Raw genomic sequence first — 12,526 nt, 5'->3', positions numbered from 1 at the left:
GTCTCTTCTACTATGAAATCTTCCTCTGTATACTAGCAGTTTTCTACAATTTGTACAGTGACCCGTTAGATTACAATTCTGGCTTCTATAGGATGCCCCTTGTAAATACCAGGTGTCGGGATGAATGAATTCCCATGCACATGTGTTGGAGTTGCAGCATCCTGTCTCGGCCAATCAGGATGGCCAAAGACTGTTAAACCCTCAAGAAAACAAGGAAAAATTAAAGCTCCAGAGATGGAACAACAAGGGATATTGTGGACACTGCAAGGTAAAAGGTAAGTGTGCCATAATGTGCAAATATGCTGTGCCTCTGCATATTATGGCAAAAGCCCCAAGGAAGTCAAAACATTTACTTCCACTTTAGATGGTCACATAAGTGCACACTGTGGGGGGATTTGCTAAAACTGGTTCACACAGAATCTGGTGTAGTTGTGCAGAGTAACCAATCAGCTTCTAACTTCAGCTTTTTCAGTTAAGCTTTGACAATAAAACCTGAAAGCTGATTGGTTTCTCTGCAGAACTGCTCCATATTCTGTGTGCACCAGTTTTAGTAAATGCCCCCACAGTATAAGTTAATAAAAAAAAATAAAAAAAATAAAGCAAACATCCCAAGTTATTCCCAAGAACGATACATAAATCCACCTTGTCTCATCCCACCACCATTGGGTCTCCATTTCACATAGGGAAGAATACATTTTCCAGAATCTGCTGAGTGCTTTCAGCTCCTCAGTGATCAATTCTAATATAAACTTATAATATTTAACTGGACTGTAAGGTCTTCAGTGATTTCTAGTGTTCAGTTCCCATGCTGTAAAAATTAATTTGTTAAGTCAATAGTTTATCAAACATAAAAGAAAAGAAGTAACTTTTTTAATGCTAATTATTTAAGAAAAAAAGAAAAACAAGCAAAAACAAAATAAAAGCGTTCAGGCAAATGTCTCCCAAGAATTGTTATTCAGAGTCAGAAGGGACCTATAGACTTCTGACAATTGCCATATTAATGGAAAGGTTGGTAGATTACAAATAAATTGAAAGAAACCGTACTCCATTCTGTGCTCTTCTGAGTTACTTTATTTGATCATCCATAGTAGATGTACAGCCATAGTATCTCCACCCAGAAAACCCACTATTTTATGTGGCTTTATCAGAAGGATCCTTGTGAACAAGTCACATGGTGGTGAAAAATGTTAAGGAGCAGTGGGCTGTTTGGGAGGCGATACCATGGCTGTACATCTACTATGGATGATCTAATAACATAACTCAGAAGAGCACACATGGGAGTGTGGTTCCTATCTATTTATTTTTATTTTGCAACATTTGAGGATGGACTTTCTGAACCTGAACCCAGGGTCTGGAGTTATAAAGAAGAGCAAGTCTTGAGTGATGTGTCAGCATGAGATGTTGTTACCTACAAATCAGTAGACTGTTATCTAATGTTCATGAACAAATAAAGATTTTTTTTCTTTTACAAATCCATCAGTTCCAAAATGCCCTATATTGGGAACTCAGTATGGTTGCAGTGCAAATAGATCAGCATGTAAACATGATGTCTGCCTGGTGCAATGTGAGGAATTTGCGCTTTGAATCTAATAGTAAGGTAACCCTGTCTAATAAGGGTCAAGTCAAAATGAAGGTTCTAGGATAAACATGCACTTAGCCTCTAATCAGGTATTTTCCTAAGATGAATAGCAAAATAGTGTACAGTATTTGTTAAGCACTGCCTGGCGGTACCTCTAGCAGCCCACAGGACAGGGTTCCCCAGAGCGCGGAGTCTATGCAGCAGCTTGCTTGTTCACCAGGGCCCCTGATGGTGGGGATGGACTTGGAGCAGACTGGAACCAGGTTGCGGCCCCTGAGTACACCCGTCTGCGGTAGAGGAATCCGTCGGGGGTCTGTGCAGGTGGAGAGCCTGACGTGAAGAGGCAGAAGGCGGAAGCAGGGATGGCTGGATCCGTGCCGGATGGATGAGCGTAGTCAAACGGGACAGGTCGGTAACAGAAGGGTCAGCGTAGTACAAGGCAGCAGGCAGAAGAATAGTCAGGTCACTCACCGGGGTCGGTACCAGTAGTTCAGATCAGGTAAGGATATCCAAAAGAGAAGTCAAACTTAGCCAGGGGTCAGAGCAGGAGAAGTCAGCAGAGGTCAGGTCCAGGCAGGTCAGCAACGAATCTCAAAGAACGGGAATACAGGAACACAGGAATAAGACCATACGGCAATGAGTGTAGGTGCAGGGCAGGTTTAAATAGCGCGCCCTGCCCTGCCATTGGCGCTCTGCGCATGCGCAGAGTAATTCGTTGCCGCGATCCCTCACAGTATTAATCACAGTATTAATCATATTCACATGCTCTCACATGTGGAAAAAATGTATGTCAAAGACGGGTTGTGAGAAAATGAAAAAGCTATCCAATGTGAACATTTCTCATGAAAAACTTTGCTTGTCGACCCCTTTTCTTTATGTATGCCTTTAAGACAATTTTTAACATTGCATTTTTATTTTCTTCTGGCCACAGATATTCATAATGGTAGATAAATTGGCTTTTGGTTTAAAATCATTATGAGGCTGAGATTACGAATTTAGATTTTAACCTCTACTGGGGGACAGAATCTTGTGAATGAATTATAGTTCCCTTTTGGTACAGCATCTGTTGACACAATAGATATTCATTATCATAACATTTATTTTCATGCTGAATATCTTTTGAATAAAACAGCAAAGTCAATATAATCATATAGGTAAGCTGTTTTGTGTTTGATTGTAAATAATGCCGCCTGTTCACCTTTTGTTCTATTATGAACAAGTAAAATGCAATTTAATGTTGTCTCTTATAACAGTGCACGTTTTTGTGATATATTAGATCAGACATTGAAATTATTAAAGAAACTTGTAATAAGATAAAAAATGACAAGTTAACAGCATTTTTTTCTAACATTAAACATTTACTTGCAAATTAGTAGTACCTGTTTAGGAAAACGAAAGTTGCAATGACATATCAGAAAATGTCAATTTATGCGCAATGGCAGAAAAGCAACAACAGACGAAAGACAAAGCAATTATATTGCGGTATAAGTTTCAACTTAGGTACAGCACTGATGAGAAGGAGACATGACTTATATGAAGCTGTTTCCATGGTAATACATTTTCAGTGTTTCTGACAATTAGATACTTGTAAAAACAAACCACACTGAATACTGTAGTATTCTATAATATATTTAAAGAGAGAATACAAAGGAAAAGGGGAGAGGGGTTTCATGGCACCCAAAACCCCTTTTCCTAATGGGATTGCAGCAGCTTAGGTTTCAAGGCTCCCCCACAATACGTCAATTAAAGGTGTGGGGAACCTTGTAACTGTTATGGTTGGTGGCGCCTTGAATCCCCTGTCACATCACCTGGAATGATCTGGAACCTGTCGGGTCCCTATAAAATGGGGGTTTTGACAGTGGGCTAGTACCCAGTCACCTCAGGAGGTCTTCAGTGGTGGAGCTCTGCAAAGGAGCTGTAATACTGTGCCTCCTTGCCGTTGCCTCTAAGGGGACATGAAGACTTTGGCAGCTGTTAGAGTGGGCTGAAGCAGAAGAAGGGGACAGCTGATCCAGAGATGCCTCGCCTTACCTCAAAGGCTGGAGGCTGAAGATGTGGCTGAAGAATCAGAAGGCAGTGGACCAGCGGCAGGTGATGGCATAGAAGATGACTGCAGATAGGACATTCTCTGAGAAGAGGAAGTGGACAATGGGTATTCAGTTGCAGATCAATGGGGCCCAAGTCCCGGCAGAGGAGCCAGCGAAGATAGTGGGCTGGCAAAGAGGAGGGGCAAGCCAAGACAGCCTATTGGTCCACAGGGGAGAAGAGCTGTGTCTGATAGGCTGGCCTCTCCAAAGATGAGGCCACCCAGAAGTGACATCACTGGAGGTGGAGCCAGGAAAAAGGGGGACCAAAGCTGTTGGCAGGGAATGGAGGCTGGTCTCCTAGGCAACCAAGAATGCTGGAAGCAAGGGCCGTTGACACTGGCATGCTGGGTGCTCCCCACAGGATTGTTAGGTACAAACAGGAGGGCAAGCCAGATTGGATCAGGTGCAGGTGCAAAACATGTGTGGGCAGGATATCTCTGCTGCATAGGCTGTGCCTGAGCAGTCTTGTATTTGTGGGTCTCGCTCTTCTGTACATACAACAGCTGTTGCTTTAAATCAGGTTATACCAAAGTCAAATAAAAAATGTTTCTGTATATATGTTAGTGGTATTTGTGAAAAGTCTCCTGAATGCACCTCTAGATTGTTTCATTATATTGATATCATTTTGGAGGTGTGCTAAAATTCTGGAGGTTTTGGGTGGTTTGTTTATGAGAAATCTTTCAGACAAAAAAGTTAGCAGTTCATCACAATCTTCCTTGGGGAAGTAAAGACATAGGGTTATGGTTATATTTACTTTTCACAGACAGACCTCCAACTATACAACAACAAAATATTTCCAATACATCCAGTTCAACATACGTAGAAAGAAGGCATTTGTTTTTCATTTAATGCTAACCAATGCAAATGGCTTGACAACTGTCACTACAGGCATGAATGCACATTTTGTGTAGGAGCACAACTGGTTACAAAGTGCCTTCCTCTATGCAACTACAATAAACTACTAAAGAATCATTTTTTAAAGGCTTCCTCTCCGGTGATTCTAGGAAACATCATGCCACAGTGGCTCAAATACCCAGATCGGCAGATGTCTCAGCTACTTTATAATGGTTTCAAGGATGGTTTTCTGTTACCACCCTTTAATGGTGTATTGCAAAACAATCGACAATTTAAAATCTGTTTCGGAGTTGACTGATGTGATCAGAAAGAAAATTTCCAAAGAGTTATCAGAAGGTAGGTTAGCCCATTTTAAATCCCACCTTTTGTTAACTTCCTTTTTCCCCTTTAGGTATTTTACCCAAAAAGGAGCCTAATACTTTTTCGCTCATACATCATTTGTCATTTCCTTATGGTAGTTTTCTCAATTACCAAATCTCTTCTGACATCTGCTCTGTGGAATATGCATCCTTTGAAGATGCTATTCATATGCTGAGGAATTTAGGCCAGGGTTCTTTATTGGCAAAATCAGATATAAAGTCAGCATTCCACTTATTGCCAATTCATCCAAACAGCTTTACTTTCTTTGACAAGTGCTTGCCCATGGAGTGCTCGCTTTCCTGTTTCTACTTCGAAACCCTTTCAAGTTTTGTGAAATGGGTACTGAAATATGAACCAGGGTCATATGTTTTACACTATTTGGATGACTTCCTATTTTAGGTCCAGATAACTCACCTGCTTGCCTCTCAATGTAAATTTGTTCAAGTTTTGGGATTCCTTTAGCACAAGAAAAAACAGTTTTTCCTACTACTTGTTTATATTTTTCTGGGCATTACAATAGATGCCTCTCTTCTAGTGTTTTGCCTTTCTGCAGAAAAAGTAAAAAAAATTTCAGATTCTCTATTTTCTATGGGTCATAGAAAAAAAGTTTTATTAAAAGATATGCTAAATTTATTAGGATTGCTGACATTTGCAACAAAGGTTTTGCCACATGGCAGATTATTTTCAAGAAGACTCTATTTGCCCATATCTGGTTTAAAGAAAAAATAATTCAATTGTGAGTATAACTTCTGACATGCAAGAGGATATGTTTGTTTGGATCCAGTTCTTAGTGCATTATAGTGGTAGAGCCGTATTGCAGCATGACTTTATTTTAGATAGTCAATTTTGTTTATTCACTGACTCAGCCGCCTCATCTGGCTTTGCTGCAATATGGAATTTCCATTGGTGTGCTGAGCAATGGCCAGATAGATGGAAGATAGAAGGTTTTTAAAAAAAGATAATTCTATTAAAACTCTTCCCTATAGTAGTTGCAATAGAAATTTGGAGAGAGCATTTTTTAAATAGGAGACTTCTGTTTAGTACGGACAACAAAGGAGTCATGTTTTCAATGAATTGCTTGTCTCCAACTCACCACCAGTGATAAAATTGAGATATTTTGTTTATAAATGTTGTGCCCTGAATATAAGGGTTAAGACAAAATATATCCCGGGTAAACTTAATATTGTCGTCGACGCTCTGAGTTTCAGCTGTCTAGTTTTTCTGAGCCCCTGCCAGAAGCAGACAGATGTGGAACCTTATGCCCACAGAACCTATGGCATTTAATTTGACATGGAATAATATTTAGAACTCCTTGGCACCCTCTACTTAGGACGGATATTCATCTGCATGGTTTCTATGGTTGTCTTTTTTGAATACACATCATACATCTTTGTCATCATTCTCTAAAACTTTAGGTCTTCTATTCAGTAATTCCCTAATGTCCAAAAATTATTCATAGTCACATTTTAACAACATTTTGTTTGGAGTTTCTTTTTTCCTTAAATTACATGGCCTTCTGTCCTGTTTCAGTTTCGTATTGGTACAGCAGGCAATGATAGGTTATAAGAAATAAAAATTTTCAGCTGATAAAAAGGTACCCTATTACCAATAAAAATCTATGTAAAAACTTTGCCTCTTTACTGAAGAGATTTGTTTCACCCCCTTTAAAGTTAGTTTTTTTAAGGCTGCTTTTTCAATATGTTTCTTTGCGACTCACCCTATGTCTGAGATGGTACCACCTAATAGGAATAGTAAGAGTGGTCTTCAAGTTAATGTGATAAAACTTGAGATAAATAATGTTAAAATGTATCTTCCATGTTCCAAAATCAATTAGTGAGGTAGAGGATCTTGGATTACGCTATATGCTTGTCAAAATTCTCTCATGTGTCCAGTCAATTTTCTCCACTATTACCTTGGTTTACGGTCTCAGGGTATTGAGATGTTATTTATTGATGCCAATGGTTTACCTTTAATTAAATTCCAATTTATGAAAGTACTTCATAAAGGTTTACATTTCTTACAGTTAGAGAATTTTCTGATATCTTGTTACTTATTCTGAATTGGGGGTTAAACAGAAGCAGCAAAACTAGGATTAAATATGTAGGTAGATGGAATCAAATGCTTATATTTCTTACATTAAACCTAATTTTGTACTTTTTTAATCCTAGGTAAGAAATTAATTATATACATTGTTGTATATGTATTGTTGGGAATTCATTTGTATATTTGGGCCCACAAAAGAGCAGCTGACAGAATCTACAGTGGGAATTTGGATTTGGATCTACAGTTATTTCAATTTTTTTGGTCCAGTAGGCGAGGAATATGTTGGGAGGAGTTAATATCAGATATGGGCAGATTATCTTATGGATTGCCATTTCCAGACATATTGTTGATCCATTTAAGTGTCAATGATGTCAATGATGTTGGTTGTCAGAAAACATTGGATTTAGTTTATCATAGTTTTGCACTCAACTATCCAAAAGTTCAAAGCATTATCTCCCTGCACTGACATTGTTTTCTCCAAAATCATTCTTCGTCTAGTCTGGCTACAGTCCGTCGGGCTGTTCTGTTCGAAGCATTTAAAAAAAATTTAGAAATCCATTAATAGAATGTTAGAAAAATTTGGGATATGGTTCTTCCTTTCGGTATAGGGATTTCGAAGGGGGGAAGGGGGGGTTCTGGGCATATATATAAAAGATTGGATACATCTTTCCAACATAGGTTTGGATATCAGCAGTTTGGATTTACAGACAGCCATTGAACAGGCCGCAGACTGGGGATTGTAGTCAGGAGTCTGTTGCTCAGACTCCTGCCTAAGCTCCCGCTTAGGTACGGTGCGGTTCCGACTTCGTCGGAGCAGCACTGATTTCTAAAATAGTATATGTACTACTTTTGTGGTGATTTTCATAGACATCTTTGTCAGATGTCTTGCAAATTGCAATGAAACCGGCAGGTCACTCGATTTTGAAATCATTTAATAAACGGCTTTGATTTGACTGGCGTGTAATTGGGGACAAGTTATAATTAGATTTATGCCTGGTATAATACAACTCAAGCTACAAAAGCTGAGTTATTGAGTAATTAGATTAATTTTGATTAAACCAATAAATAAAGGCTGTGGCCAATTGTTATCGAAAACAAATAGATGGCTTCCGAGTATTTATTAGATGTCTGGAAATTAGCTGCTTGCAATCCCATATAATCTACCTACCTGGGGCATTTTTCATTCACATATAGTTTCAATGTAAAGATCAATGAACTGCTTAAATTACCTGGTTTTCTGGTGTTCAAGTTTAACTTGCAATCTGTGTGTTAAAGGAAAAGTATAGCCAAAGATTTTTTGGCTGTACCTATCCTATGGATCACAGAAGTGCAGTTCGTTCTGTATGCCTGTGACCCATTTTCAGCTGACAGCAGGCTAAAGCTGATCCAGGCTTTGAAAAGATCCACATGGTTGGGATCCACCCATCTGCCTGGACCAGCAGCTGTCTCAGCCTCTCATCGAGCAGCTGGGAGACTGAGCCAGCCACTCTTGCCCCCTCCACAGTGCAGCACTCCAGTGAGTGGAGTGCTGAGGAGTGCTGAGTGGAGAGGCAAAGCAGAGAGTCAGTGACCCGCAGTGCAGTTTGAAGACCGAGAGCTGAGCAAGTAACGGTGTTTGACCGCTCAGTTCTGTCTTAGGCCGTGAGGGACAGATGCAGCATTGGACCAATGCTGCATCCATCTAGGTGAGTATATTTTTCTCTTAAACCCATAATTCTCTTTTAAACTAAACATTTATTGTAAAAACACTGTGCTGCTAAAAATGGTGAGTTTGAATATAAGCTAATATACAAGTTAAAGACTATGCTGAACAGTGCTTATATTAAACACAGTGAAACAGTTGTCTGAAATATGTACATATAAATGTGTGTATCATCAGACAAAATAAAGTGTAAGTCACTGCCTTAAGACATACAGTATGTTAAGAATATTGGATGCAAAATGTATCATTAAGAATCACAAAATTAAAGTGAAAACAGACCTTCCCATCTCACAGCCAGAACAAAATAAAGTTGGATAGAACAGTTCTCAGTCATTTATGGGCAGCTTTGCATTTTATGAATGAATACAAAGCATCTCCTTACTGGCTGAGGCAGAGAGGCAGGTGGATAGAAAACAAAGAATACAAAGCTGCCTATGAATGGAAGGAAGTTTTTCACTCAAACTTTTTTTAAATCATTTACAAATTGGGGAAAATTTGTACCCTAATGATGCCCTAAGTTTTAAACCATTTTTGTAAGAATTACAAATATAATTTCTATTTGGATGATATGTGCTAGTGTGCTTTAAATTAAAATGCTAGGTTATTGAGCGACTGCCCTAGTGTTTGAGTTAAATTCTTGCTAAATGATTATTATACTTAGATATATGGTCAAAATGTTTATACACTGTTTTTGAAATAAGATATTTTTGTTGTAAATTTTGTTGATTTGTAATATTGTTTGTATATATACCCAGGAGGAACGCTAACATGAGTATGATTTTAGGGTGGGAAACCCTTTCTTTTTCCCTTGTCCAACCTCATATTATGGTTTAGAATATTTCCAGTTCTGGTATTTATATATTTATGGGTATTGGACTACTGGAGATAGACTATTAATTATTTACACTTGCTGTCTAAATTGAGACAAGTACACACAATAGAGGGATATGCTTTATTCATAGTTCATGGCTGAGGTTTACAACCACTTTAATTTAAAGAATACATTAAGGTAAAACTCGTCTGCCTTTAGAACCACTTTAAATTGTAATTTTATTCTTTTTTTGTGAAACATTAGTTGTCAGTTTGTGAAACATGGGAGTTATAAAGATTGGCTTTATAAGTGTCTGCTGAAAAAAATCATAAACAATTCAGCACTACTATATAACACCCCTCGGGTGTCTTGATTGATGAGGGCTGGCTTAGTGACAGCCCACAAAGGTTCCACAAAAGGCTGCTGCAATTGGCAGATGACAGCTCTCATTTTTCCATTGAATATATTTATGCATGCTGGTAGTCATTTGTAAGAGCCAGTGACTCTGATATACCAAATCAGACTATTCTGAAGCAAACTGAACACTGCACATAAACCAAAAGAAAAATGTATAACCCTGTTTATTTAAGTGATGCTATAGAGTTTTTTTCACTTTGTAATATCTAACCTGTAAATTTTGTCCTATGCCATTTTTTTTCTATTGCTTTCAATGAGCAATATTTTATAATCAGTAAATTTAATCTCCAAATGCTACATATTTTAATCAAAAACTAATCAATCCTTGCTTTTTTGAAGACAGTTGCTATATTTAAAAATATTCCAAACTGAGTGTCACAGACATTTCTTAAGGTCAGAATTGTGAGGGCAGATGCTGTGAACAGTGTATAATTCTGTTAAATCACACTACTATTTGTGCGTGTAAAGGGTTAACTGCAGGGTTAACCACTCCAGTGATGAAACTGCTCAGTTTGCTGGCACTTAGATTGTTGTCCTGTGGGCTGCAAAATCATTGCAAAGGGTGAGGCTGCGAGCACAATTGTCACATCCAGACAGTTGTAATAGGACTTGAGACTGGTGCTGTCACTGTCATTTTTGTTGCCAGTCTTTTCTGATAGCTGCCTTTTGCTTGCAGCCTGCTCCTGCATCCTTTCAAAGAAAAAAGGAAAACCAAACAAAAAAATCAGCTAAATCGGTGTGCATCAAAATAATCTCACCCATATTTACTGCATCCCCCTATTCACATAGTAAAAATAAACATTAGGCATACTCTGGTTAAGCCTATTCTCCCTGATTGAAGCTCTCAATGGCCAATTTTACATTGCTGTATCCTATGCGGTATCTTTATTCTTGTAGTAAAGCTCCAGCCTGTGCTTTTTGCCTCTAATATATTGGTTCTAGGCTTGATATTTGAATTGTCCTGCTGCTGACCAATTTTATATTTCTGTATCATCTGGGGACATCTAGAGGCATACGTATTATAAAAGGGGGGGGGGGGTCCAGATTCCTATAAGTTCTCCAGGAAATTCAAATTTTTTTTTCTTTTTTTTTTTAACCTTGGGACACAGACTTTGCTGTTGACCTGGGACTTGCTAAACACATAAAGGCCCAAAGTTGCTAGAGGCAAAAAATATAGCTAGGGGTTTCACTACAAGAATTAGGATACCACAGAGGATTTTGTAGTATAAATCTGGCCAGCAGCAAGACAGTTATAGTAAGAGATAATAAGCCAATTGGTGTATGCCCAAGGCAATGGATGGGTCATTTTCCCCCAAATTTACCAACATTCCTATTTGACAGAAGTTAACCCTAGATCAACTTCTGTCAAGTGGGAACGGCCATAGATGGATTGAAATGTGGCCAGTTCCTGCTGAAATGGCAACTTTTTTTTATTTCAGGTATATATTAAAGTTTTGAAGAAAACATTACAGAGGTTGCCAATATACGTGCATCCACATGGGCTTTGCATGGTTAAAGAACTTCAAAGTAAAAAGCACATACAGTGAGAAATTACAAGATTAACAATCTCAGGTTTGGTATAAGTGCAAGTACAAAGTATAACATAGCTGTGAATGTCATGTTCATATTAGGAAACATGGCAGGAAACATGACATGACAGGAAGCCAGACATGGCTTTTCAGATATGCAGGAAGATGGACCAACATTTAAGCAAATGTAACACATCCCTTAACCTCCCTAGCGGTCTGATTATGTCCATATTTCTGTGCTCAAAGTGGTACATTTTTTTGCATGGAAATATGTATTTTTTTTATTGTAGGCCTGTAATTTTTAGGAATAACTCACTGAAATCTGTTTGAACAAGAGTCTACTAAACATCCCGGGTATGATAAAACTTGAAACACAAAATCATAAATTATAATTTAATAAATAATTATAAAAAATAATAATATAATAATAACAATAAATTTAATTCAATAATATAATCAAAGGAAAAACACTGAAATTTGAAAAATAGCGCCAAGTTCGCATATCACTGAGCAAAGTCGCAAAATCGTTTTCAGTGTCTAATGACGAATTTCCCCACGAATCATTATCACTCAATTCTGCAAGTGGTTCTGATTTACTATCACTGTTCTCTAGCTGGTCTAAAACTGCTTTTGACCTAAAGGGACGCTTTTTGGATGCCATGGACGTTTCTCAGTTTCCAGGCAGAAAGAACAGTAAAAATGCAGGCAGGGCACAGGACAAAGCACTAGGGGCAAAATGTATGTGAAATGGTTTCATACAGTAATGTTTTATTATGTGATTTTAGTGAATGTCACTTTTTGTCATTTTCAAATTTCCCGCCGTTCCATCCCCCATACGTCCCGATGCTCGCAGGGGACGGAACCTAGATGACAGATGCCGGCGTCCGCCGGATTACATTGCTGGGGACACTGCAGGAGGGGCATTGCGGGAGCGTAGGACAAAGTAAGTGATCGAGGGATCGCGGAGCAGCACCACATGGTAAGCCCGAGTGTAGCTCGGGGTTACCGCTTGTGGTACTGAAACTTTACCCTGAGCTACACTCGGGAATACAGCCAGGGAGGCTACAGTACAAACAGAAGTAAAAATATAAAGAAAATTGCTCTAATATAGACAGCAGATAGAATCTGACAGTAAAATATTGA

The sequence above is a fragment of the Staurois parvus genome, unplaced genomic scaffold, assembly GCF_062004578.1.
Source record: "Staurois parvus isolate SC_StPar_1 unplaced genomic scaffold, SC_StPar_1.0 ptg000015l, whole genome shotgun sequence".
NCBI lineage: Eukaryota > Metazoa > Chordata > Amphibia > Anura > Ranidae > Staurois > Staurois parvus.
This window is presented reverse-complemented; position numbering follows the sequence as displayed.